This window comes from Ooceraea biroi, chromosome 14 (genome assembly GCF_003672135.1).
Source record: "Ooceraea biroi isolate clonal line C1 chromosome 14, Obir_v5.4, whole genome shotgun sequence".
NCBI classification, from domain to species: Eukaryota; Metazoa; Arthropoda; class Insecta; order Hymenoptera; family Formicidae; genus Ooceraea; species Ooceraea biroi.
Window position 1 is genome coordinate 1,714,709 of NC_039519.1, and position 27,823 is coordinate 1,742,531.

The following is a 27,823-nucleotide window of genomic DNA, read 5'->3' on the forward strand; positions in this document are numbered from 1 at the left end:
CGTTTCCTTTAACAACTCCTCTATCCTGCTAACCAGTAGTCCCTCTCTAATCCCCCTTTTTCTCATCATTTCTACTACCACATTCCTATCAACCGAATCAAACGCTGCCCTCAGGTCTACAAACAATGCCACCATCTTTCCTCTCTTCTTCTCTAACTGCCTATTTATCAGGTAATTTATCACATAAATGTTATCTAATGTCCCCATTCCCTTCCTGAATCCGGATTGATTTTGCGGAATACTTCCCTTCTCCTCCATCTCCTCTCTTAACCTCTTCGTCAGAACCGCCGCGTAAATTTTATAAATCGTGGGCATTAATGTGACCCCTCTATACTCCTCCACTTTTTCTCCTTCCCCCTTTTTCCTTATCGGGACTATCACCCCTTCCTTCCACCCTTCTGGCCATCCCTCCCCCCTCCATACCTTGTTACAATAATTCCAAACCCATGTTTCTACCTCTTCCCCCCATACTTCCACACCTCCCCTGATATTTCGTCGATGAATCATCGATTTCCATTGCCTTTCCTTCCTTTATGTTCTTTAATATCTTCCTTATTTCTTCCTTACTAATATCCTTCTCTCTCCCTTCCTCCCTCCCTCCTCCCTGTCCTCTTATCACCTTACTTTCTATTCCTCCTAATAACCTCATAAAGTACTCCTTCCATTCCTCCATTCCTATATCCTCGCTCATTCCCTTCCTTTCCTTCCTTTCTTTATTTATGATCTCCCATACCTCTCCCTCTCTTTTTGCTTCTACTACTCTTTTTTCCCATCTATCGCTCTCCTCTTTTTTCTTCCTTTCGTATAATTCCCTATATACCCGTCTCCTCCTTCTATATTCCTTTCCCTCTCCTCCTCTCTCTCTCCATCTCCTTAATTCTCTGCTCACCTCCTTCTTTGCACTCCTGCACTCCTCATCCCACCATCCTATTTTCTCTTTCCTTCCTATTCCTGCATCTCTCTCCGTAACCTTCAAAGCTTCCTTCACTCTATTTTCAAGCTCTCCCCATTCTTTATCCAATTCCCTATCACCTAACTCCACTCTTCCTAGCCTCTCCCTAAACCTTTTACCTCCCTCCTCATCCCATGCCCCTCTCCATGCCTTTGCCTTTCCCTTTCCCTTGCCCTTGCCTCTTTTTCTTCTTTCTTCCTCTCCTTTTATCGTTACCTCCATTGCTTGATGGTCTGATTCATTTCTGTCTCCTACCCCCATTTTTTCAATTCTACTTCTCACATCCAAATCCCCCATCACATAATCTATGACTGTGTATCCCCTACCTCCTGTAAATTCCCCGTCTTCATCTCCCTTTATGTTTCCATTAAATAAACTCCATCTCCTGTCCTCTAAAAAGTTTATCATTACCCTTCCTTCTTTGTTCACTTTTTTATCCTTTGATCGCCTTCCTCCTCCCTCCTCTTCCTCCTCCTCCTCACTCTCTTCTTCTATCCCTACTCCTTCCCTTCCCGTTCTTGCGTTAAAATCCCCCCCCCCCTATTAAAGTCCTTACTCTTTCCTCTCTGTCTTCCATCCAATGCTCTAAATTCCGTAGCGCCGTAAATTCGTCGACTGAAATGCTGTTCAGAACCGCCGTCACATTCGCTTGAATCGAGGCCACATCCTCAAAACGATTTCCTTTGAGGGCGAATTTGAGTTTAGGGAAGAGCATGAAGTCCGCTGGGGCCAAATCAGGCGAATATAGGGGGTGTTCGAGGACTGCGACCCCTTTTTGGGCCAAACTGATGCACAAAAACGCTGGTGTGGGCCGGCGCATTGTCGTGCAGAAGACACCATTCACCGGACTCGTAAACTTCGGGTCGGACACGACGAATTCTCGCGAGCAAGCGTTTGAGGACTTCCACATAGAATGCCCCAGTCACAGTCTGTCCAGGGGGGACGTACTCCTGATGAACAATTCCTCTAGAATCGAAAAATGTGATGAGCATGGTCTTCACCTTGGATTTTGACGCGCGCACTTTCGTCGGAACCCTCTTCAGGGGACCGCCACTCGGCCGATTGTCTCTTTGTTTTACCGCTTTTAAAACAAAACTTGATTGCAGCACGTTGCTCCATTTTGTCAACAATGACAACGCATAAAAACGCACTGACGCAGATCTCGTGTACACGAGGCAGACTGCCGCCTACCGCTACAAAACAAAATACGGGTAGTAGAGGAAGCTTCAGTCTACATAGTTTCGTAGTTGTCCGAGCGATAGAGCCACTTGTTCCTCGTACAAAAATTCAGTCCCGGAACTTATTGAACCGACTGTGTATATACGTCTATATATACGACGTCTATATATACGTCGTCTATACAGGATGATTCAGAATAACCACTTGTCCTTAAAGGAGCATATTCCTGATGGTATTCTGAGACGACTTTTCCTTTGGCAAAAGTTTCTCCGAAGCTTAATTTTTAAGTTATAAGGAGAAATAGTTAGCGTATGACGGGTCGCGTAGAGAAGATGAGCAGGGATGGCGCAACGTAATGTTAGACGCGGATGCTTACGTGAGGCGCCCGCTGCGATCAGCTGATGCACGCATACGTAGGACAGGTATACATTGAAATTCACACAACACACCACACACACACCACACACACACATACACACACACACACACTTAAATATTAATCTTAGGTTAAAAGTAGCATATTTAAAATACGTGTGCGAGAGAGAGAGGAAGAGGAAGAGGGGGAAAGAGAGAGAGGGAACATGTTCCAACATGTTCCAACATGTTTAAACGGGTACACGCACGTACCATCGTGTGTAGCGATCAGCTGTTGTTCCCACAATGAGAAGGATCCATCCAGTAATTATGGTCCAGTAATTAAGTAGAATTTTTCCTCTTTTCTTCTTCATTGTTTGACGTTTCAACACACTGACACATTCTATTCACTCACTTGATCGATAGAATGAGGAATGTATTAACGAATCGATCAGTTAATCACTATAAATCACTATCGATCACTACTAATCATTCGGCGCGTGACAATTATTTGAAGAAAGAAACACGTGTTTTCGCAACGAACACACAACACATATTTACGCGACGATAGCGAGCAGTCGACTGATTTTATTGTTCATTGTGTGGTAACACTGTTGAATGCGTAATTGGTTGAAGCCTCAGAAATCAAAACGCGGGAATTCGACACAGTCACGAAAACAAATAAAACGTATAATGTCGCACGAAATCGGTCCTTTACAAAACATATTAATATTACTTGCACGTTTCGCCTTTTCTTTTACCATGGAGATATTGAAGAAAAGTGTTTTCTAAAAAATTAATCCTCTCCAGAGCAATCATTTTAATAATGTGCAGATATTTTATTTTAATATCTATTGATAACCACACGATAACGATATGTGATGATTTTCCAATGGCAAAGTGGAGTGAGATTGTTAAAGATTTGACTTGAAATTCTTTTAAATACTAAGAATATTGATTAATATGATTAATAGTAATATTAATATATTATAATATAATATTAATAGTAATATTATTTAATCTAATTTATTGAAAATATTGCAAATGCAAATTTTTCGTTTCTCATTGCAAATCGTAGGAAACAAATTAATTTCCTTAAATATTTTATTTACTTTCGATTACTTTTAATAATTTGCGAACTTCGAGAGAATGTACGACGACATAAAATATTTGGTTGCCCTGTAAAGGGCAAATTATTTTCCCGTTTTCTTTCTTCACAGAAGATGTTCGAAGTGGCCACCGTCCATCCTGACGCAAGCTCTCATGCGTCTCAGTAAATTTCGCTGAGTCTTCTCCATCAAATCACTGTCGATAGCCCAAATGGCATGATGCAGTTTATCATTGAGATGGTCGATATCCTCAGGAGGCTTTCTATAAATAATTTCCTTGCAATATCCCCACAGGAAAAAATCCAATGGATTAAGGTCCAGGGATCTTGCGGGCCAAGGTATTGGACCATACCGCCCATCCATCGTCCGGGAAATTGCTCGTTCAGATAATTTGTAACCACTCTGGCATTGTGTGGTCCAGCACCGTCTTGTTGGAATATAATTTAATTCCTTTGTGCTAATGGTACTTCTTCCAAAATATCTGGAATATTTCCTTCCAAAAATTCCAACTACGATGCACCATTTATAATATTCGGCAGAATAACTGGACCTAGTATGTTCGTACCCATGATCCCTGCCCAGACGTTCATTTTCCAGCGAACTTGAAAATTTCTCAGTTAAATAACTCGAGGATTCTCGTTGCCCCACATATCCATATTATGGGAGTTAAAACTTCCTTCTCGTGTGAACAGCGATTCATCGCTGAATATCACACGAGAAGGAAATTCTGGATCCTCGTCTACTCTCCTCAGGAAATTTTCATAAAATCTCTTCTTCCGAAGATAGTCTTCCTCTCGCAACTGCTGCACGGGGGTGTAATGATAGGCGTGCAACTTTTCTTCCTTGAGGATTCTCTGTACTGTGGAGTACGATAAATCGTGCTCTCGAGCAATGGCCCGAATACTGGTTTCAGGCTCTTGTTCAACAGCACGAAGGACTGTCTCCACATTCCGCAAATTTCTTCTTTCGCGTGTCGCGGACCGCGAAGAAAAGAAGAAAAACTTCTACTTAATTACTGGATGGATCTTTCTCATTGTGGGAACAACAGCTGATCGTTACACACGATAGTACGTGCGTGTACCCGTTTAAACATGTATATGTGTATATATATATATATATATATATACAGCGTGATTCAGAATAACCACTTATCCTTAAAGGAGCATATTCCTGATGGTATTCTGAGACGACTTTTCCTTTGGCAAAAGTTTCTCCGAAGCTTAATTTTTAAGTTATAAGGAGAAATAGTTAGCGTATGACGGGTCGCGTAGAGAAGATGAGCAGGGATGGCGCAACGTAATGTTAGACGCGGATGCTTACGTGAGGCGCCCGCTGCGATCAGCTGATGCACGCATACGTAGGACAGGTATACATTGAAATTCACACAACACACCACACACACACCACACACACACACACACACACACACACACACACACACACTTAAATATTAATCTTAGGTTAAAAGTAGCATATTTAAAATACGTGTGCGAGAGAGAGAGGAAGAGGAAGAGGGGGAGAGAGAGAGAGGGAACATGTTCCAACATGTTCCAACATGTTTAAACGGGTACACGCACGTACTATCGTGTGTAACGATCAGCTGTTGTTCCCACAATGAGAAAGATCCATCCAGTAATTAAGTAGAAGTTTTTCTTCTTTTCTTCGCGGTCCGCGACACGCGAAAGAAGAAATTTGCGGAATGTGGAGACAGTCCTTCGTGCTGTTGAACAAGAGCCTGAAACCAGTATTCGGGCCATTGCTCGAGAGCACGATTTATCGTACTCCACAGTACAGAGAATCCTCAAGGAAGAAAAGTTGCACGCCTATCATTACACCCCCGTGCAGCAGTTGCGAGAGGAATATCAACAAAGATATTGAGTGTTTTTATTACACCTGCGATTAGCTTACTTAAAATGGCTCACCCTGTATATATATATATATATGTGTGTATATATATATATATATATATATACAGGGTAAGCCATTTTAAGTAAGCTAATCGCAGGTGTAATAAAAACACTCAATATCTTTGTTTCTGTTTAACAGTACTTGTTTTTTCATAACTAAGAGTCAGGCTACTGGAATAGGTTTCACTATCAGCCATTTGTTTATTGCTTATTTAAAACAAATAATGCGTTATATAGGAAAACGCTGTTATGATTTTTCCCACAGAATTTACATCAGTAATCAGTTCTTGTAAACAATGATATTTTCAAATCGTTTAAACAATACTGTCACATAAACAAATTATTCTTTAACTATTTTGTTCACTAAAAATTCATATTGTTCCCTTATAATGATAACCGCTTTGATCCGAAAGTGATATCTTTGCTGGTCTGACCTCAGGCTTTGAAGGGTTGAAACGACGAAAATGTCCATTTTTTTACATTTTGCCTGAGGAAATATTTGTTCAGTGACCCAAAAGGTACAACATATTTCAAATTCAGCCATTTTCACCGGGGCCCAATTTCACGGGGTTTGGTGCGAGGTCCTTTAAAGTAATGGATAGAGCATTTGTTATAAGAAAACAATTTCCTATATGTCTAAGTTATGGTATGACTATTCATAAAAGTCAAGGATTGAGTTTAAAGCATGCTATTGTGGAAGCTGGAAATTCTATATTCAGTTGTGGACAAATATATGTCGCTCTTTCACGAATGACTACGTTGAGTGGATTGCACCTTATAAATTTTGATCCCTCTTCTGTAAAAGCAAATGAGTTAGCTATAATAGAATATAACAGATTACGACTACAATACAGGCCAGATCTTGTTCATATTAATATTTTGAAACAACGTGTTCAGAAGGTTCATGATAGAATTTGGGCAATATCAAAAAATGTCTTGGAATGTCAAATTGATGATAAGGATATTAATGATTATTCTTTATGGCATATAAGAGGACTTCCAAATGTTGATAATATATCTTGCTATGCTAATGTTTCAATTCAATGTATACTTCATTCTTCTATTCTCAGAAAATTTTTGCTTCTTCTTGAGCATACGAATATTATAAGAAAATTTATTGATTGTTACGTATCAAACGATAAAACTATTAATATAATGGCAATACGGCAATTGACAGGACATCAATATCTCGAAAAAATTCAACAGGATGTTAGTGAATTTATTATACATCTTATTAATAAAATAGATAATATAAAGAGTGTAATTGAGCACCAATTAAACATTACTTTACGATGTAAAGTATACAATTATACAAAAACAAAAATTTATACAAATTATATATTATTGCTCCACTTACCCGAAAATTTAAAAAAATCATACACTTTACAAGAACTAATACAATATAGTTTTTCACGCTGGAATAATGTTGAAAAAATATGTACTAATTGTGGTGCTACTTCTACACTTGTACAGACTGATATAATAATAACAGGAAGTGTTATTATCTTATTGTTATTAAAAATTAGTGATACAAAAATTATTAAAATAACAGATTTAAAAATTAAAGCTGTACCTACGGAAAAGATCTCTATTGGTGCGAATATATATAAAATTATTAGTGGAATTTTTCACGATGGTGAAAGTACAATTGATGGACATTATACAAACATAGTACGTGCTAAAGGTACCAAATGGCAATTAATAAATTATTCGAAAGTACAAAAGTTGGCCTCGAAATGTTAAAAATGCATACATATTTTTTGCAGAAAAATATAAATAAAACATTTTTACAAAAAGCAATGAGATCGTACTAAAATAAACCTTATAAAGGTGAAAAAAGTACGCCAAGTACATAAAAAATCCCAAGTTGTACGCAACAAAAAGTTTAAAAAACTTATTTATAAAAATCAAAACTAAATATGAAATCAATAGTTAATTAGCCAAGTATCTCGAAGCAATTATTTAGTGTCAGTATGTTATCCATACAAACTTATGTTTTTAAAAAAAGGGTATAAAAAGGGCGCCGAGTACACGCGCTTCTTGGTTATGGATATTTACAAAAATTGATATCAGAAAGTTGCGCCAATACAAGAAAAGAATATTTTATTATAGTATTATTGTATAGTATATTCTACAAAAATTGTGATATCAGAAAGTAGCGCCAATACAATATAAGAAATTTTACTATAGTATATTATTGTATAGTATAATATATAAATTTATATTATATACTATGTATAGTAAATAAAAATTAAATAAAAAAAGTTTCGATAACAGATAATTTTTAAAATATAAAATTTTTTAAAGAACAAACTTGGCGCTGCTAGATTAACTAAGAATATAAAGTTATACGAACCGAAAGTATAGTATATATATATCATTATGTATCTCATATAATATAATATGATATTGCAATAATATTATAAAATTATGTTAGTTATATTAATATTTACGTTTTATCCTAAGTAAGGAATTGACATTGTTATTTCATTTTGAAATTCAGTAGCGCCAAGTTTTTTTCTTTCAAATTTTTATATTTTAAAAGTATCTGTTATCGAAACTTTTTTTTATTTAATTTTTATTTACTATACATAGTATACAGGGTGAGTCAGAACAACCTTTTATCATTAAAGCCACATATTCTTGAGTGAATTGTGAATCACTTTTTCCTCTTGCAAAACTTTATCGGAAGCTTACTTTTCAAGATATAAATGAAAATAATGAGCGTACCACAGGTCGGGTACAGGAGGCAGGCAGGGGCGGCGCCACTCCACCAACGACGCGGGCGCTGACTTGGAGTGCAATCGGCTAGTCGCTGCACTACGCAAGCTGTTTTCCAATAATCATTGTCAGTAGTGAAAATGTAGTTTATGCTACAGAACACAAACTGGCAATAATTGTGGAAAACAGCTACACAATGGTACGCGCACGCACATGCGAAGCATGTTTTGCCAATCTTTCTCTTTCACACTTATTCACATCATTCTCCTTTTTATTCACACTTCACTTTACTTCGCTTCACTTTACTTTTATTTTACTTTATTTAACACTCACGCACTTGAAACGCACGTGAAACTTTATTTGTAAACAAACGGAATCACGGTGCAACACAAGACATACACCGGTATCGTCATTGAGTGTAGAAGTGCGCGCCATCTCTGAACGCCCGACGCGTATCTTTCCGGAATCGATTCCGATACTCGGCTTAAAGCTAAGATCGCGGCAGCGTGCGTCAACGAATCAGGCAACTTGCGGCAGGCTTCTAATTGGTTGACGCACGCGTTGCCGCAGCTAATTTTACGCGCGAAATTCTTGCTTCTTCTCTGCATATTTATTAGTATCACTGTAATAAATGTTGCAAACCTAAGAAATATTCCACGTAAGAAAATATTTGGTTGCCCTGAAAAGGGCAGATGTTGTTAGTTTTGGAAGATTTATAATAAATGTTTGAAACGGCCACCGTCCATAGCAACGCAAGCTCTCATACGTCTCAGTAGATTTATCGGAATCTGCTCCATAATTGTATCTTCGATATTCCAAATGGCATTGTGGAGTTTGTTGTTTAATTCTTCTACGCTGTCGGAAAGCTTTTTGTAGATGATTATCTACAAAAAGCTTTCCGACAACGTAGAAGAATTAAACGATAAACTCCACAATGCCATTACTTTTTTCAGCTTGATAAGGTTTTTTTAGTGCGTCAATTACTTCCAAATTTTCAGCATATATTTATTCACATTTAAGGTATAGCAAAAAATTTTGTTTTATTATTTTTATGAAGAATTCCACCTGCTGACCCTCCTCGACCATGACGCCGCGCGAAATTCCGCGGTCGCTGGTGTGCACGATTTCTCCATTTCCGGTAATCTGAATAAAAAAAATCAAATGGCATTTTACTTCATACATATGTAGCTATTGTTTGACGAATAAAAAAAATAAATAAAAAATATTTGACGAAATGGTCACTTGTCAAACTCAAATCATCGATTTAATACAAAAAATTGACCGAATATTTTGGTATAAAAAAATATATATAACGTATTGCTTTTTCCGTTCATCAAACGATAAAAGAATATGTACTTTGCATGCTGTACAAATTTGAAGTCGATCTGTCCAATAGTTTTATAGATATCGTGCACACCATTCGCGAAAACGGTGTTTCGAGAAAAATGCGGTTAAAATTTCGAGTACAGTTTACGGAGGCATATCGAATACTTACAGGGTTTGTCTGCTAATTTGCTATACCAGGGCCATAAAGTATCCCTTCCTCCTCTTCGAAAAAGTCATTGAGGTGCATTTGCTCGCTTCTACGCGCTGTCCGAGCCTCTTTTGTGGCCTGAAGGCTTCGTCTCGACGATCTTTCTAGACGGTGTTCGTTCTTCGCATTGGCGAATATTCTTGCTTGCTCGCCAATAACGATTCCTATCGTTGTCATCGTTTTAAGGACGGCAGAGAAGCCTTCATTAAAAATGCCGGTTGCTAAATAAGCCGCAATTTCGATCGTTTTTGAGCCACAGTGAAGATGTTTAGGCGCTAGTCGCCAGACAGTGGAATTAAAACTTCCCTTGTCGTTTTTTACCTGACCCAACCGTTAAACTAGACCTTTTGGATGCCATTGACTATCCCTTTGTATTTACAAACAGCAGAGCACGACCGGAGCAACTGCCGCGCGCTCCAAAATTTTATATTTGCATACCGAGTCGGTATATTACCGCCCGTTTATGGACTATAACTTGGCAAATTTTGCGAATTTCGTTTTAAAATTTGTTACACATATTCTTAAGGTCTTAAAGAATAAAACAACGTTACAAAAAAATCGATTTTTTAACAAGAAAAACCGGAATCCCCCCTTAAGAAGTGTTATTTACTTATACACATCTTATCCAATTTGGTTCTCAAAAGATCTAATTGCTCTTGTAAAATCTAAAAAACATACGCATTGTAAATATAAGAAATCGAATTTATATGCCGATTACCTGTTTTTCTCTAAACTGAGAGAAGACTGTAAGACTCTGTCGCAGCACTGTTGGAATGATTATGTAATAAAAACGGGGGCTGCTTTACCATCGGATTCAAAGATGTTCTGGAAAAAATAATATTCGTGTATCTGGGTCTAAACCTACACACATCAGATATAATGATGAACATCTTGAGGGCGATGTTTCTATAGCAGATTGCTTTGCTACATATTTTGAACCGTTTATGTGGATAGTAGTGATTTTGGCTCCAGTGACATATTACCAAATAATCTGGATATTTCATCGCTGAATGTTTCCGAAGTAGACATTTATAGGGCTATAAATTCTCTGTCTCAGGATTGTGGCGCTGGACCTGATGGGATTCCTCCTGTACTCTTGAAATCGTGTAACTGCATCATCTCTCATATTTTATATGTAATATTCAATAAATCCTTGAGTGATGGTGTATTTCCAACTCAGTGGAAGCAATGCTTGGTCACACCTATATTAAAAAATGGTGATGCGGCGTTGGTTACGAACTATAGACTGATTTGTAAGCAAAATATTATACCAAAGATTCTCGATAGGATTGTTGCACATAAACTGAGCTCTTTATGTAAAAACGTAATTATAGACGAGCAACACGGCTTTATGGTGGAGTGTTCAACTGCGACGAATCTTGTAATATTTAATGACTTCTTGACATCAAGCGTTGAGTCTGGGTATCAGGTTGATGTTATATACACGGACTTTAGCAAGGCTTTTGACACGGTGGACTACTCGGTTTTGTTGAGTAAGTTGCGGTTACTTGGGGTGGGTGGCGCTCTCATCCAATGGTTTCGTAGTTTTCTTACAGGTAGAATTCAGATCGTTAAATATGGTGAAGGTCTGTCGAGGGCCATAAGAGTGACATCGGGTGTCCCACAGGGATCTCACCTTGGTCCTCTGCTATTTATTTTATTCATTAATGACATTATAACAATTTTTACCAACAGCAGATTTTTACTGTATGCACATGATCTGAAGATTTTTCGTGGGATTGTAGGTCCGAATGATGCAGCGCTATTGCAGCACGACCTGTTGAGATTGGATGCTTGGTGTCATGAGAACCGTGTAACGATACACCCCCCTGCATCGTTTGACCGGCCGACTAACCGCCGATGCCGTCCGCTCGAACATCCGGCGGACGAGGACAAGGCGCGGTGCGCCCAATAAATTAACCGCCGGGGTAAGGCCCGGGAGGTGGCCTAGCGTCGGGGTATTTTTCCGACCGCCGCCCCGACGCTGTCGCCCCCGGGTCCCCACTTGCTCGGTATATAAGGGCTGCGATCCGAGAACTCGACACTTCTCTTTCCGATCCGATCCGATCAGTACGACCAGACTCCGCATCCGAAATCCGAATCCAGACCAGCGACACAAGTAAACACAGGGGGGTAAAGTGTACTTTACCTCCGCCAAGCGTTCTTGGCTAAGCCGATTCACATCCCGTACTTATCTGGTCTGAAACGGGGTCAAGCGTTCTTGGCCTCCGCTGAGTGTTCTCGCCAAACGACCGACCATCCGTCTACACCGTTCTCCGCCGAACCGTCACCGGGGTGAAGCGTACTTCGCCTCCGCCGAGCGTTCTCAGCAACGGGGACCAGGAGGACTCCCACTCGCCGTCTCGTAACCGATCCGTGCTCGGGGCGAAGTGTTCTTCGCCTCCGTCGAGCGTACTCGGCCACACGACTCGGTCAGGCGACGGGATCAACGATCCACCATCGATACGGGCCGCGGTTTCCGCGGGACCGTCCGCCCGCCCACCGGGCCGCGTACGCAACGTAATAAGTAGGGGGGCAGGTGTTCCTCGCGCCGAATACACAGGCCGACATGGTTTTTGCTGTTTGAATATAAGATATCATTTTCGATGTATTTTTTCACGCTGAACACGAATCCGGCCGCGAAATTGCTCTATGACGTCAGGTTTTTGAGAAAAATGAGGTTAAAAGTGTCAAAAGTGACGTTTTTTGCCATTTTTATGATTTTTTCGCTGGTAAAATAAATTTTATTTTTTACTTTCGTTTTCACCATCTTAAAGTGCCAACTTTTATCTTTAAACTCGACTTTTCGAAACTCCGTAGGATTGTTTTTCGCCGAGTTAACCACTCCGCTGTCAGACGAACATTTCGTGCCAAAAATTTACTTGGAGAACAAAACTTCAGAACCGGATAATAATGATTTTAATATGAAGGTTTTTGAGGTCGCTGAATCCAATTCTGAAATAAGATTTTAAAAATTAAAACTGGCCGATCCAATATGGCGGACCAAAATTTGTAAAACTATTAGAATTTCAATAAAATTTGGTATATACTGTTTTTTTTACTTCTGGGTGGGTTACATTTCGCTTCCCCAAATGAGATTCTGGCATTTTAAATCTTCTGTGTATAATGTACTTTACACGAGCAAAAATTACCTATACCTTACTGATGCAAACACAGTATCCTGCACCATGTTCTTTGTTCGTAGACCGTTTAGCCGTAGTAGGAGCGATTTTACAAACCTTCTACGTTTACCAGAGTGCACCACGTGGAGGCAGCCTACATCACACTCTTTTGATTTTTTAAAAATGTTTTTAGCTTTATTGTTTTTAAATTGTTTTATCATTCTTTATAATTTCATTTTTTTATTTTTAAATTATTAAAAAGATATTATATAAGTACATAGGCACATATAAACTTAATAACTTAATATCATAAATACTTAAAATCGAGTGCTACGGAGGCCGAAATGTTCGTCTGACAGCGGAGTGGTTAACTCGGCGAAAAAAATCCTACGGAGTTTCGAAAAATCAAGTTTAAAGATAAAAGTTGGCACTTTAAGATGACGTAAACGAAAGTAAAAAATAAAATTTATTTTACCAGCGAAAAATTCATAAAAATGGCAAAAAACTTCACTTTTAACCTAATTTTTCTCAAAAACCTGACGTCATAGAGCAATTTCGCGGCCGGATTCGTGTTCAGCGTGAAAAAATACATCGAAAATGATATTTTATAGTCAAACAGCAGACAAAAAGTCTAAAAATGTCGGCCTGTGATATCATCCGGCCCGCCCCACGGGGGGTACGTTGTTACGTCACGCCGGGTCAGTGCCACGAGAGGGCGAGTCTGGCCGTAGACGGGACACGATCGCTATTACGGGTCGCGGAGTCGCGAAACTCTACCCGGGGATACCCGCGATCAAGGTTATTCGCGAGGAAGACGCGTCTACTGGTCGGTCGAGGGTGAGGTCCTACCCATGTAATCACCTTGAAAACGAATCACAGTTGGGTCAGGTAGTTCGTAAATCGGTATCCCGCTCTCACCGGTATCCCGTAGTTGTTCAATGAGTTCGAGATAGTTGTCCGAGCAATTGTCGCAAGTGTAAAACGGGGCGTATGTTGCGAGATTCGTGCGACACAATTCACACGTAGGGACGTGACGGTTAAATCCGACGTACAAGTCGTGTTTCGAAATACGCGTGAAATATTGTCCCTCAGGGTAAGGGATTTCGCTGAAATTATTGAGGCACCTTTCGCAAATTAGGATTCGACTGAAATCAAGCAAATACGCGGTGTATTTCACGCACGAGACAACTGCAGTTCGACGTTGATATTCGACAACTGGGTTCACGAGCTGGGTGGAACCGTTTTGTCGTATAATTCCACGGCACATTGCACGATGTTCTCCTATGGTCCCTTTCGCTTATGGATTTCGACAAACAATTCTATTAACAATCCACTAAATTGATTGTGACGATAGGTAATTATGATTCTTCTCACTTTGTAATGATCGGTTAATAATATTCTAATACTAAAATGGAGTAAAAAGAATAACAAAAATAATATTTTGGTATTAAAACGACAAATATATATATAATTCTAGTAGGAATGAAATCATGCTGCGACAGTAATTTTACTTACTAGAATGCTCCTGAATGTTCTCGATCCAGCTCTGCACCTTGCTTTCTTGCGCCAGTCTATTGTAATGGTTTCGTCGAGGGTCGTCCTCGGGGATGTCTTGGCACAGCGGATATCGTACTTTGTGCGAGATCGGGGTTAACCTCGTCGACCACGTGTCCTCTTCTCCTTTGCTGTTATTTACGGTCCTAATTATACTCACTCGGTAGGTGCACGCGGAATTACTAACCACTCACGGTTTTGCGGGTCGCGCTACAGCGGGATTATTATTATTATCGCAACGCGGCTGTATGCTTTCGGACGGTACACGTGTCTGAAATAGTTCTTCGTATTCAGGATCGATATAGCAAGGTTCGACACCGTAATATGAGGAAATATCGGCGCTTGGTGTTTCGTAAAGAAACTTGGAAAGGTTTTGAAGCAGGCGTCGCGCACGGTGCTTCTTTCCTCCTCGTCTCGTTTTCGGCATCTAGTTCCAGTGATCGGAAATTCTCGATAATTATTTTAATCGCTAGTGCTGTTGATAGGATTGAGGGTATCAGAGGGTGAGCGAGACTGGCGTGCGTGGACCGCACTGGCAGTTCACTTATGTAAGGGATCACGTTTAACAATGTCCACGTGCGAGGACCGCACTGTCGAGATCGTAGAACGTGTCGGAGAAGGAACGTCACTAGAGTTATCCACACTGTGCGTTGGTTGGTCGGGATTGCACTAGTTACGATTATACTTACGGTTTAGTTTACGCGTAGGGATCGGTTGGTTGAAAGGTATGCGCTAATAAGACGCTGAGTTAACACACAAAAGGTATATTCTAATAATAAAAGGTTTATAATTACAACGTAGAATAACTTCTAGAAATAAACTAAAACTGACTAAGACGATATTGAAATAAACTAAGTTTGAATAGGACGATGTAGAAATAAACTAAGTTCAATGAGACGATAAAAATAAACTAAGTTTAGAGTGGCAAGATATAGAATTAGACTAAGTTCGAATTAGAATTAGAAGCAGAGGTTCGAGACTCTGAGGGAACTGACTCGTCCGGAGTCGTAGTTAAGAGTGTGACGGGAAGTAGTGCTGCACTGAGGTCCCTCGATTCGGCGGTCTGCCGTTTGGTGGTGGGGCGTGAGTTTTCCTCTTTCCCTGGTACGGCCGGTTGGTGGTGGGGCCTTCGGGTCCTCCCCTTCTGCGGATTGGGATGACTGTCTTAGCGATCAGGGTGGGAGTCAGGCCGACAAAATGGCGTATCGGCTGCGATTGCCGATGGCGAGAGACGTCGCGCGTGTAACTCGGCACATTAAAGTTCTATTTGCGAGGAAAAATGATAGCCGGATTTTCGCGGGACGTCACACACGCCACCGAGGGAGTCTACGCAGCGGCCGTGATGGTGGCACACAACGCCGCTGCACTGACTGCGAAGACGCGCGAGACGACGGGATTCCTCAACCGTCTCGGCGCGTCAGTGGACGAGGCACATGTTGCCGAGATGCTGCAGGTCCTGTAAGTACACACAAACCTACGTAAACCTAATGACCCGACATATAACCAAGTGTACATGATCTGCCAGGCGCGATGTGAGAACGTGTCTGCAGAACATCGACGTGGTGCTGCAGCACAGGGCGGAATTTTTTTATGCGATCCACCTGATCGTCTGCAGAGGAATCGGGCTGCAGTATGTGCGCGCCTACACGCCGCCACGTGAGTAAGTAGTGCTACACCATACGTTTCTGCGGTGTTTACACACACGCTACACCGATACCGGTGTTAACATATGTGTACTCTCTTTTGTAGGAGACCCTCCGCAGAGCAGCAAGAGGAGCAGCAAGAGGAGTAGGAAGAGGAGCAACACGCGCGCTCACAAACACACAAACATACATACACACACATACACACTGTATATAAACTATAATGTATAGGATATAAGTATAGAGTAATGTGTAAGAAGCGATAATGTATAGGATATAAGTATAGAGTAATGTATAATAAGCGATAAACACATACATATATATATATTTTAATAATGTAAACCAGTAGTGTATAATACATATAAATATAGAAATACATATATATAGTGCTTATAAGAAATCACTACTTATTTATTCCATATCCCACGCGAGACGGTCCACCCATCCACCATGCGTGCAGCGTCAGCACGTTCTTTAACGCGCAGACCCCGCTGTGCGCGCTGCAGCGGTACGTTCCGCGATCAGGGCCCACCAACTCGCTTAGGCGCGCAATGTCCTCGAAGCTGTCGTCGATGGACCTGACGTTGACGCGGCGTTCGCCCACGAGATCGCCGAGGATACCCTCCAGCCACCGCCTCTTCTCCGCGCCCTTTACGTAGACGAGCATGTCGTCACCTCCTCCTCCTCCTCCTCCCACGACGGATACCGCTCTACTGATACTCCGTAGGGCACGTTACCGTCCGTCCAGCGGAGTCTATGGTGGCTGGCCGATAACCAGACGGCCTGAGACCTCTCGTCCCTCATCATGCGACTCCATGCCACAGGTGGGCGGAAGACATGATGCGTAGCACTCGGTCCCTCGTACGCAGTACGGCAACCTCCTTCACCGCGAAGCCGCCCTGGACGATGAAGCCCTGCAGATCGGCGAGTATCGGCTCGGCAGCCATGGGTGCTATCAAACGACGCGACGTACCACGCTAGTCAGCGGGATGTACTCGACTACGCGATCGTGGAGTATCAGACAGTACGCCGTGGTCTCGGGCGGGACGTTACGCCTGCAGTCGAACTCTATGCCGACGTCGACGGTGGCGCTCTTCACGGTCTCGTTCTGCCTGGAACAGTCCAGCACCACGAACGGTCCACAGTGCAGGAACTTGTTCATCGTGAGCACCGCTCCATCGTCGTTCCGATCGAGCGCGTAGTACGCTCTGCGGAATCTGGCATACATGTCGTACAGTAACGCGTAGCGATTCTTCGCAAAGTCCAGATGCATGTTGTCGTAGGGATAGAACGTCGAATTGAGAAACAGCTTCACGTTGGAGAGGTCGCAGGCGTCGAACAGTGACGCGTCCTTCGTCGCGGCGTTCTTTCGACCGGTCTACAACGCGAAGATGACTTAGCGCGGTTTCTCCAGCTGCGTGGCCGCTTTGACGGCCCAGGAGTGCGCGGTCGTGCTCTGCAGAAGGGGGAACTCGTACAGGTCCCACGAGTGGAACGCCATACTGAGAAATCGACCGCTCTCCAGGGTGCGCAGCAACCGTAGTTTATTGATCTCGTTTAGGTAGACGTGCGGCATGCGCCACTGCACCTTGTGCAGGTCTATCCGCGCCCCGTGTCGGTCGCCCGACAGCACGATGCAATTGTTGTTGCGCGCACGAATCAGAACGAGCTCGTGCCGTGCGTTGATCACCACGCGTCTGTAGTCCTCGCAGAATCCCAACAGCATCCCGAGAGGGACGCAGAGGTTGAAATCACTCGGCCCGAAGTGCCCGTCAGACTCCATCCAGCGCTCAGTAGGATATTACTGCGCGCGTGGGTCAGGAAAACGTAGTTCTTGAGCGTATTCGTCACGCCGACGTTTCGGCTCCTGTCTATCTCCACGCCGTTGAGCTCGTAACGAAGCTCGTTGAACAGGAAGGCCGCGCAGTTGTTTACCAGGTGCGTCTGATAATCGGGCGCCGCTTGAACATCCCCCTCAGCTGCCGCCCCATCGACCGAGAACGTTCCCTCGATGTAGAGATAGCTCTCGCAGGGCAACGTGTACAAATCCTGCTGTTGCATCGGAATCCGTATCTCATCGCTGTGCCCGAACGTGGTGTTGGCGTACGGGTTGTACGTGTGGGTCTCGAGCCCGACGATGCGCTCGTCGAAGACCGATTCATCGCCGATGTCGAGTAGGTCGGCCATCGTAGCCGTTCCGAATGACGGTGTATCCCAACGAACGAAGGAAGGCCGCGGTCTCCGTGTTCAGCGTCGTACCGTTACCGCTCCCGCGCACCTCCCCCTCCTCCTCGGGACGCTCTCGCGTCTGAGTAGTACCTCTTCTTCCCCGTCCTCCACCACCTCGCAGTACGAGCATTCCCTACGGCTCTCCGCAGCGCGTCGTCGTCGTCGCAAGTGCAGACGCACCGTTATCTCCTCGCCGCGAAAGTCGATCGGCCGACCGTTCTGATCCACGACACGCACCGTGATGTCGGTGAAGCTCCGCGCGATGACTGGGAGGTAAATGATCTGCCCCGGGCCTCTCCGACAGTTTATATCCCGGTGGCACGTTGGGCGCGAACTCGTGTATCGTGTGCACGGGCCTGTTTTTGCTATACGCCCCAGCCGTGACGTTGCACTCCACGTGGATGACGTTCACGCCCATGATGTTCACCGGTTTGTTGGACGCGTACCACCTGTTGGGCCGTAGTACGCGCGGCGAGAACCCCAGGAGCGGCCCGATGGTGCCGGGCTTGGCGAAGCTCACCCTATAGGCGCACTTCATCTCACTGCGCATGGTGTTGTCGTTGGCGCGTAGAGCGAGCACGTCCTCCCCCGTGCTCTCCTCACCGTCGTACATGTCGTACGTTCCGACGGAGTCGTCGATGGCGTCGTCGTCGTCGTCGTCGTCACCCACGGCGTCACGTCGACGGAGCACGGCGTTCCTCAGGAACCGACTTATGGCACGGAGCTCGTAGGATCCTTCTGGAATCGTTATCAACGTGTCCCTCTCGCCGAAGTAGAATCGGTTGTTGGTCGCGTTGACGTTAGGTATCGAGTTGTACGTCTCGAAATCCGCGAGACCGAGCTCGTAGAAACCGTCGCTCAGATCGATGGGCGGGAAGTAACACACCGTCAGAACGCTGCTTCTACCGGTCAGCGTGAGCGTTAGCGACATGATGAACCGTCGTCCTCCCCCCCCCCCACTCGATGTCGCGGAGAAAACGCAGACACAACTGCCCACAGATCTGCTCATCGTACGTCTGATATCGGTGGCGATTGTACGCGATCGACGCGGCGCCACCCAGATAGCGCTCGAGTGCGCGCGATGGGCGCAGGTTGCTGAAACCGTCAAAGTAGACGACCCTCTCGCCTTTCTTAGTGTACGCGACCCAATGGGTCCCCGGACTCGCGGAGGCGTCGAGGTTCACGATGCCGCACTCGTTGCGACGCGCACACGAGTGGGTAACGCGTCGCGCATAAACACCCCTCTGAAGAATGGCACGCGAAGACGCGCGGCCGTTGCCGCTAGTTGCGCGCCCGTCGTCGCGCCGGGTGGCAATCCTAGCGCTGACGGGGACGTTTTTTTTCTTCTTCGTACCGCGACCGCGCGCGTGCGGCGCGAGATAAAGACCACACCCTTCCATCGCACGATTGTGACGTTGCAGCTCCTCCAGCTGACGACACTTAGCCTTGCTGTCGGTCACCACCTTTGCGACGCGGGCCGCACCACTGATCAGCGACCTGAGCGCGCCCAGGACCGGCAGGAGCGGCAGGAAGCCACCGCGTTTCGCTATCGGGAGCGTCCTCGCCGGTCTCTTGGCCACAGTGGTTGCCCTCTTCCTCCTGCCCGTCGTCCTCTTTATACCAGGCGCCGATCGCCTCTTGCTCCTTAGACCCATTCCGAGTTTCGTCTTCGCCTTCATGGCCGCCCATACGGCCGCCGCGGCGGCCCTCTTACCCAGGCTCGAGTCGCTCGCCGAGATGCGCTCGCGCTCTCTGTCCGCGAGCACCCGGTCGGCCGCGTGCCGTTCGACCACCTCCCGGCTCCGCGAGTAGGCGATGTCGTGCTCACGACAGGCGGCGTCCAACGGGTTCACGCCGCGATCGCCTCGCGCGAGTCGTTTCGTGAGTCTCGTACCGGGCCCGCAGAACTGGTAGCCGGGAATGTGCAGCTCGAAGGGTAGCGCGTCTATGGCACGATTGAGCAGACCCGCGCGGTGAGCGGTTAGACGCATTCGTCGCACGTCGGAGTAACCGTAGACGCGCACAGCAGCAGCAGCAGCCTCGAGGTCGCGACTGATCGAACAGGTGGGTTCGTTCCGCGTATAAATAGTGGGGGGCGCCTCGACGCGCGAGCGAGTTCGCGTGACATGCGCTACGTTAGGCAGCCCGTACGGATACGAGTGTCGAACGTGGATGACAGGATCGGGAGTGGAGAGGCGAGAGTGAGCAGGCACGGGTCTCTGCTACCGACTACCATGCGCGCCCTGGTGTGCGGACCGTTTGGATGTGGCTAGACGAATGTCGTGATCAGCCTGCTCGAGAGTGCGCACGGCGTGCGCTTCGAGAACGTGTACGTGTACTCGAAGTCGTTGCAACAGCCGAAGTATCGCTATCTGGAGCGCCTACTCGGGTCGATGGACGGGATCGGTTATCACGCGTTCCACGATAGCGGTGACGTCGTACCGCCACACGAGGCCTTGCCGCAGTCGATATTCGTGTTCGACGACGTCGCGTGAGACACGCAGGACGCCATGAGGGAGCACTTCTTGATGGGACGGCACTCGCTCGTCGACTGCTTCTATCTGTGTCAGACGTACGCTCGGATACCGAAACACCTGATGCGCGATAACGCGAATCTGCTGATCCTCTTTCGACAGGACGGTACGAATCTGCGGCACGTGTGCAACGTTCACGTGAACACCGACATGACTTTCGAGGAGTTCGTCGCGCTGTGCCGCGACTGTTGGCGCCGGCGGTACGGCTTTTTCGTGATAGACAAGGACAGCGCGCTTCGCAACGGTAGATACAGGCGCGGATTCACCGAGTACGCCTTGTCGTAGGCGGGGAGTCAGGGAGCGGGCAGTCGTCGCGGGCATGTCGAGTGGTGCAGCCGCGCGTACGTTGCAGAAGCGCGAGGCGATCGCGGAGAAGATCGCCCGCGCGCGCGAGTCCATCCGCAGGAAACACCGGAGTCTGAGAACTGACAGAATGGACGACGAGCGGGCCCTAGAGACCCACTTCAAGCCCATCGTCGAACCGTTGAAACGACTGGTCGAGCACACCGTCGGCGACGACGACGACGACGTGTATCGCGTGAAGAGGAAATGCGAGTACGAGGACACCGACGCCTCGTAATCCGCGATAGTGACACCGCAGAAGCGGCGGATAGTCGTTCGTGTCGAAGCGTGCGATATCGTGCCTCATGTCCGCGTACGCGTCCTCGCACCCGATGCGGTATATCAGACTGTTCGTGTCCGTGTACATGATCCGACACTTGTCACCGTACAGCGGGGCCGTGTAGTCGTAGTGGAACTCGTAGAGGCGCGTCTTCGAGATGTCCAAAATGCACATGCCCACGTATATCGGTCGGTTGAACGTGGCCTTCAGCCTGCGAAGCTTCACGGCGAGGAGATTCTCCCTGAACACGGCTCGGCTGTGAAAGTTAGGACGCGAGATAAGAGCCTCGGCACCGTATCTCCCCTCCCAGCGCGTCACGAGTTTCACGTCGACGCGATTTCGAACGTTCTCCATCGTCTTACCGAAGACGGCGTTGTTCATAAGCTTGTACAGGTTTTTCTCGAAATCGTTCGTCGCGCGCGTCCTAAACGCCGTGTTCAGCTCGATGTAGTCCCGGAGCCACGCGGACTGCGCGAACTCCAGCACGCGGTGAATCCTCGCCATGCGAAGGCCGTGGCTTGTGCATTGCTGCAGCGTGCGGTAGTGTATCACGTACCGCTGCTTATCGCACAGAGTCGCGAGGAGCTTTTCCTGCCGCTTGTCGGGCGGTGCCTCGCGCGTCGGACAGAACGGCAGGTCCGCGTGCGCGTCGTGTAGATGTCGCGGATACTCCAGGTCGACCTCGAGGATGTACCCTGTAGGCGAGTCCGGGGTGATCGCGTGCACGTCGAGCGTCGAGACGTCCTCGACCCAGCGAAACTCCCCACGAGGCAACGGCTGATACATGGCCCATCCTTAGAGATTATTCACGTCGTAGTACATGAGATACGACGACGGCTCGGACGGATCGTATGACGGTGCGTATCTGTTGTTGACTCGCGCGTATCTGTGCGAGCATTGACTCAGCCCACCGCGCACGCCGCGCTCCACGAACAGCACCATATCCACGTCCGTAAGCATCTCGAACTCGATGCCCGTGTGCAGCAGCATCGCGTCCCACGTGTAGCCCGGTAGTGTGTAGTAGTGCGCTGGATCCAGGCCGTAGCTCCGTATGCACGTGTCGCGAAAATTTTCAAACACATCCGCCAGGAGAAGAACGTCCGTTTTTAGGTACATGTCGCTGTACTGTCCGAGGTTCTCGATAGCGAACCTGTCCCACACGGTTGTCGCGTGCGCATAGTCGTCACCTGACACCGTATCGCCGGTCAGCGAACTGTGGAAGGACTCGCGCGGTAGTAAGCAAGTCTCGAGCAGTCTCTCGACGCTATTGACGTACTCGTATGGAAATACGCCTTTCCGCGTGAGGAGCTAGAAATCCTCCTCGGAGAGATGCCGAAACTCCGCACGTAGAATGCGCATGTGGCTCCGGTCGAGATAGGACGCTAGTTTGTCGAGACTTGTGCTGAGAAATTTGTACGAGTCTATGAACCGCAGTTTCACGCACGCTCTGGCTCCGTACCTGTTCGCGGTGTTCGCGACGTTCTTCGTGAACGCGATGTACCGCTCCTTCGTCAACGGCAGTAACTCCACACTGCCCTCGAAGGCGTTCGCCATGTCCTCGATAATGAAGTGCGCGTCGTAGCCGGAGAGATTGTGGAATATCACGGGGATAACGTGCGAGTCCTTATAGTTTAGGTTGCACGCCGAGTGCGCCGGGCCTCTGTAGCGGCCGCTCAGGTGGCAGTGATCGCGCACCCGGGTGTCACCCGCCGCGAACGGTTTACCGCACATGTGGCACCGCGCTGCATCGCGAAGTTCCTCGCACTGTTCCGGGGTGAGGTCCTTCATGGGCACGTTGGACGCGAGGATCGTCTTGACGCGCCACGCCAGTTCGCCGAGCTCTTCGACGAACCACGACACGCAGTCCTCCCCGCGATGCGTTCTGTACGCGGACAACGACTCGTCGTACGCGCAACGCACGTAGTTCCCACGCTGAACGCCCTGTGCCGTTGATACGCGCCAGCCGCCGCCGCATCCTTCGCCTGCTCATTCTTCTCCAACGTGCACTCGAGATCCGCGTACACGACGAACGGTGCGCGTTCCTTCCTCTTGTAGTTTCGGAAGGCTAGCAGCTTATCGTCCTCGCTGGGCAGGACTATCGCGCAGTCGTTGATACTCTCGCAGTCGATGATATGTGCTGCCAGCCGCTTCTCGGTTGGGAAGTAGTGTAGGCACCTGCGTAAACGTTATGATTAGTTTTGTGATAAGATGTAGGATATTGTTTCTACGACATCTTACCGATCACAGATGTACTTCCGGTGCTGCTTCCTGCTGCATTGGGCGCTAACCAGGCGCGATAGATCCCTGATCCACGCGAAGTGTCCCGGCTGTTCTACGTGGCTGTCGGGCACGTACAGCAGGTTTACGTGTCTGTCGCGCTTGCGGTCGGTTAGCCGCAGCGGAACAATAACCCCTCGCCTGTTATCGTCATCCTCGGCGAATAAGTTTATCGATATGTCGTTCCCGCGCTCAAACCTGCCGATCTGGTCGAGCGTCATGGGAAATTCTATACCGCCTACGTCTAATACTGTTGTGTAGTCGGGGTAATGTACCGTTCTATCCGCGTGTGTGGCGCTTGGATATAGAGCGGCGACTACCGCCCACGCGAAGCACGCGTTGTCCTTTGCTCGCACGTTCACCACCGCTCGTTTCACCTGTATCGCGCGCGGTATATCGATGACACACCCCGCGCGCATGGGGTTGTACCTGTTCACGTTGACCGTTAAGTTCAGTATCTTGGACAACGCCCACCCACTGTCCCGCTCTTGGAATTCGTCGAGAGACGCCAGAGTGATCTCCATCACGTGCTTGTCGTACCACTCGCGAAGGTCGGAGGTGGGTAACAGTCCGTGGTTTTGCGTGGCGATCGTCTTCACCACCGTCTTCTCGCCTGCTACAAACTCGGCATTGAACGCGGTGTTCACCTTCACACCGTTCAACGTAGCGAGGCTACCGCGCACGCGCTCGATCACCACGTCCCTGGCATCCTCGAGAAATCGGCGCGGTTCGACGTGGCTGTCGTTGACCATCGCACCGGTGAGCACGCGGTTCCTGAACGCCGTCTCCACCTCCGTCCAGGAGAGTTCACTCTGCTCGCCGAGTCCCGCACCCACGTACTCGAATCGCCGTCTCAGATGGCTCCTCACACCCTCCAGGCGCGCGATTTTAGCGATCGCGGAGACTACTCGTCCGGTTACCGACCGCGCGCTTCCTACCCGACGACACTCTTCCCGCAATGTTCGCAGGTACTCCTCGCACTTAAGTTCCCACTCGAAGTACGCGCATAGCGTCTCGACGCGCCCGGCGAGCGCGGTGAGCTCGCGCTCATCCATCGTCTTGGTGCAGGGTCGGGTTTTTTTACGGTTCAGTGCACTTGCATGTCACCTGATAGCACAGTGTGCAATGTCCTACTATATTTCGAACATTGTGGTAAATCGTCATCAACACGCAATAGTTGAGCGGTACACCCTCGTAATTTTTACTCTCCTCCTCATATTCCGTGATTGGTAATGGTGGAGGGTCATATATATTAATATAGTAAAAACCCTCCATCACTATCAGTTCGCAGTACCGTCCGTTGCCTCCGGGAATCGACGCGTTGTCACGTCCGGGGAAGTGAGAATGTAGACGATCAGGTACCTGCCCCAAATCTATCCCTCAGGTGATTTGATTTCAGGTGCTCCCTTTTGATTATGGGTCAATCTGCATACATCGACTTTACCCGGGAATGGAGAGAGCTTGCGATTAACTCTTACGGTGATGAAATCGTGATTGTCAAAAATATAGTAATATTGTAAGTCAATTATAACAAAATTACCTTCTCCAAATGACGTTAAATAAATTACATGAATACTTCAAGTTTCAATATTCTCAATTTAATTTTCATATTGGCGATAAAGTATATTCCTTAATTTGCCGTTAAAAAGAGGGCGTGTTCTACGCTCTCGATTAATTCTACCGGATGGTTTATATTGTTACAAGAGCGTTTTAATGCTCCTCTAATGAAACAGCAGGTTATGTCATTCAGGATTTAAATTATGGCAAGTATATGCCCGTGTGTTCGAGATTCACTGACGACGCCCAGCGCTGAGCGCGAGAATCGTGCACTCGAGGCTCGGAAGTCTTCGATAAGGATTTGACGGCAGGATTAGACACAACACACCAAAGAAAGTAAAGGTTGCGATTCAGTGAAATTGAATCTGTATTTGTCGTCTCAGTTTAATAGTGGCTAACGCAGAGAACCCGATTTAGTAAAACCAGGCGTCGAATGGTCGTTCGAACGAGACTCGGTTACACGGCACTCGTGAGGTGAACCGAACAAAGAGAAAATTACGAGCTAGAGAAGAAGACTTTCTTCGACTAGAATCGTGAGACAACTGATTCGGTTTTTGCCGCAGTATTTTCTTCATTTGGTCTTCCAAACTATCTTGTTATTCGCCCGAGTTGCTCGAACGACGATTCGACATGCCCATATATGGCAACGCGAGCCGCTTCGACCGATGTTTGCCGAACATTAGAGAAAAATATTTTCCCCTGCTCAGACAAATACCGGATGTACTGAGTCCTTGCGAAGAACTGAGATTATTTCGTGAGAAATTAGGATTTTACTAAAATTCTCTTCAAAACTATATTCATTCCGCTCATCCTCAAACACCGTGAATTACTTAGAAGGTTAAAAAGGGAAATTAAAAGGGAATGGAACTTCTTAAATGGTCAATTATGTCATATAATTTATAAATAATCAATTTAAATTCAATAAAATTATATAATAGGAATGGTTGTTTGTCAAATAAAATAATAAGCACCTTTTGATTAGTATAACATAATCAATGTCATTTATTATTCAAATTCTGACTCCATTTCGTCTGGAAATTCGTGTGTTACACTCGTGTATGTGGTGCTGTCTGTTAGTGTAATTCTAACAAGTTGCTCTATCTTCATAAAATATGCATTAATTATAGGATCACAAGGAGGTTTAGAAATAACTTAAATTTCTTCGATAAATTCAATATCTGAATCACCCGTTGAATCAACTGGCTGATTTTCTTTTACAAAAGCTTTCACCGTAGATGCGTCAGATTCTGCTGGGGAAGATGTACATTCGGTAACTTGCGGCGGGGACTCGCTGCAATGTGATGGTGACTGAGATGAAGAGGTTTCCCGAGTTGACGTTGAAGGATCTGGCGTAGCGGTTTCTTCGCTCTGCCGTTTGTCAGGGCTTACAGATCGACTAGGCGGTTGGTCGCCCAGGTTGCGCAGGAAGTCGGAAAATTGAGCTCGACGCAACTGCAGCAGATACTCAATTCTCTCCCTTTTACGGCGGCCCGCTCTATGTTTATTCCTTCTAACCATCTACATGCGAAAATAATAATAATAATAAATTAGTACTCTGAGCGGGTTTTCGCTCAATAAAGCGGACTATCGCTTGAGTACTTACTTCTATAATGATTGAGTTCCCCGTTTGATTGTAACTTGGTATCTCTCTATTATCTAACAAATGAAAAATAAATTAAAATTATTATCTCTTTAATTCTTCAACAAAATTACGGTATAAAAATAGGAAAATATTGAAAAGGAAATCGTAGCGTAATGTCGCTGTGTAGTGTACGGAAGTAGTATAATATGGAAATAAGGGCGTCACTTCGCTCTTACTAATTATTAATCAAATGGAAAACGGAAAGGCTGAGCAATAATAATGCTCATATGCAAAGGATTGAATAAAATAAAATATCTCAAAAGAAAAGTAGGCAGGTTACTATGCCTTCTTTTATAATAAGTGGAATGTAACACAAGGTAAGGAGTCGAGCACTACTATGCTCATTGACGGTGATGGAGTTGAAGAATAAAATAGTGATTTAAAACAAATTAATATTGATTCTAATTCGTTATTAACGGTTATTCATAATTTCATAATGCTTTATTTGTTAATTAAATAAAATATACCTCCTGTGACTAAATTGAATGTATCAGGTAGAATATATAATGAATTGGTCAGACGTAGTATACATAAGGAATTGGTCAGACGAATGAATCTATGTTCGTGCTTAACAATACAATAAACGAAAATTATGTAATTTATTAAACCTAAATCTTGTTACTGATATACTGTAACCATAATTAAAGTTATTAATTCACCATGCACTGCTTTATGGTAAATCAGTAATCTCTTAATATTGTCACTAGCGTAAGTCGGATCTTTACCACGATCACTTGATTTAAGTACATAAATGTAATAAACTTGTAATGCAATTGTTAAATTAATGTTTATAATCGAGTTATCCTTCAAATAATGGTATGATTTGATCTTAATTCACTTTAATATAAAATGTGACTTAATTGTGTAATGAGGCATATATGCTCTTA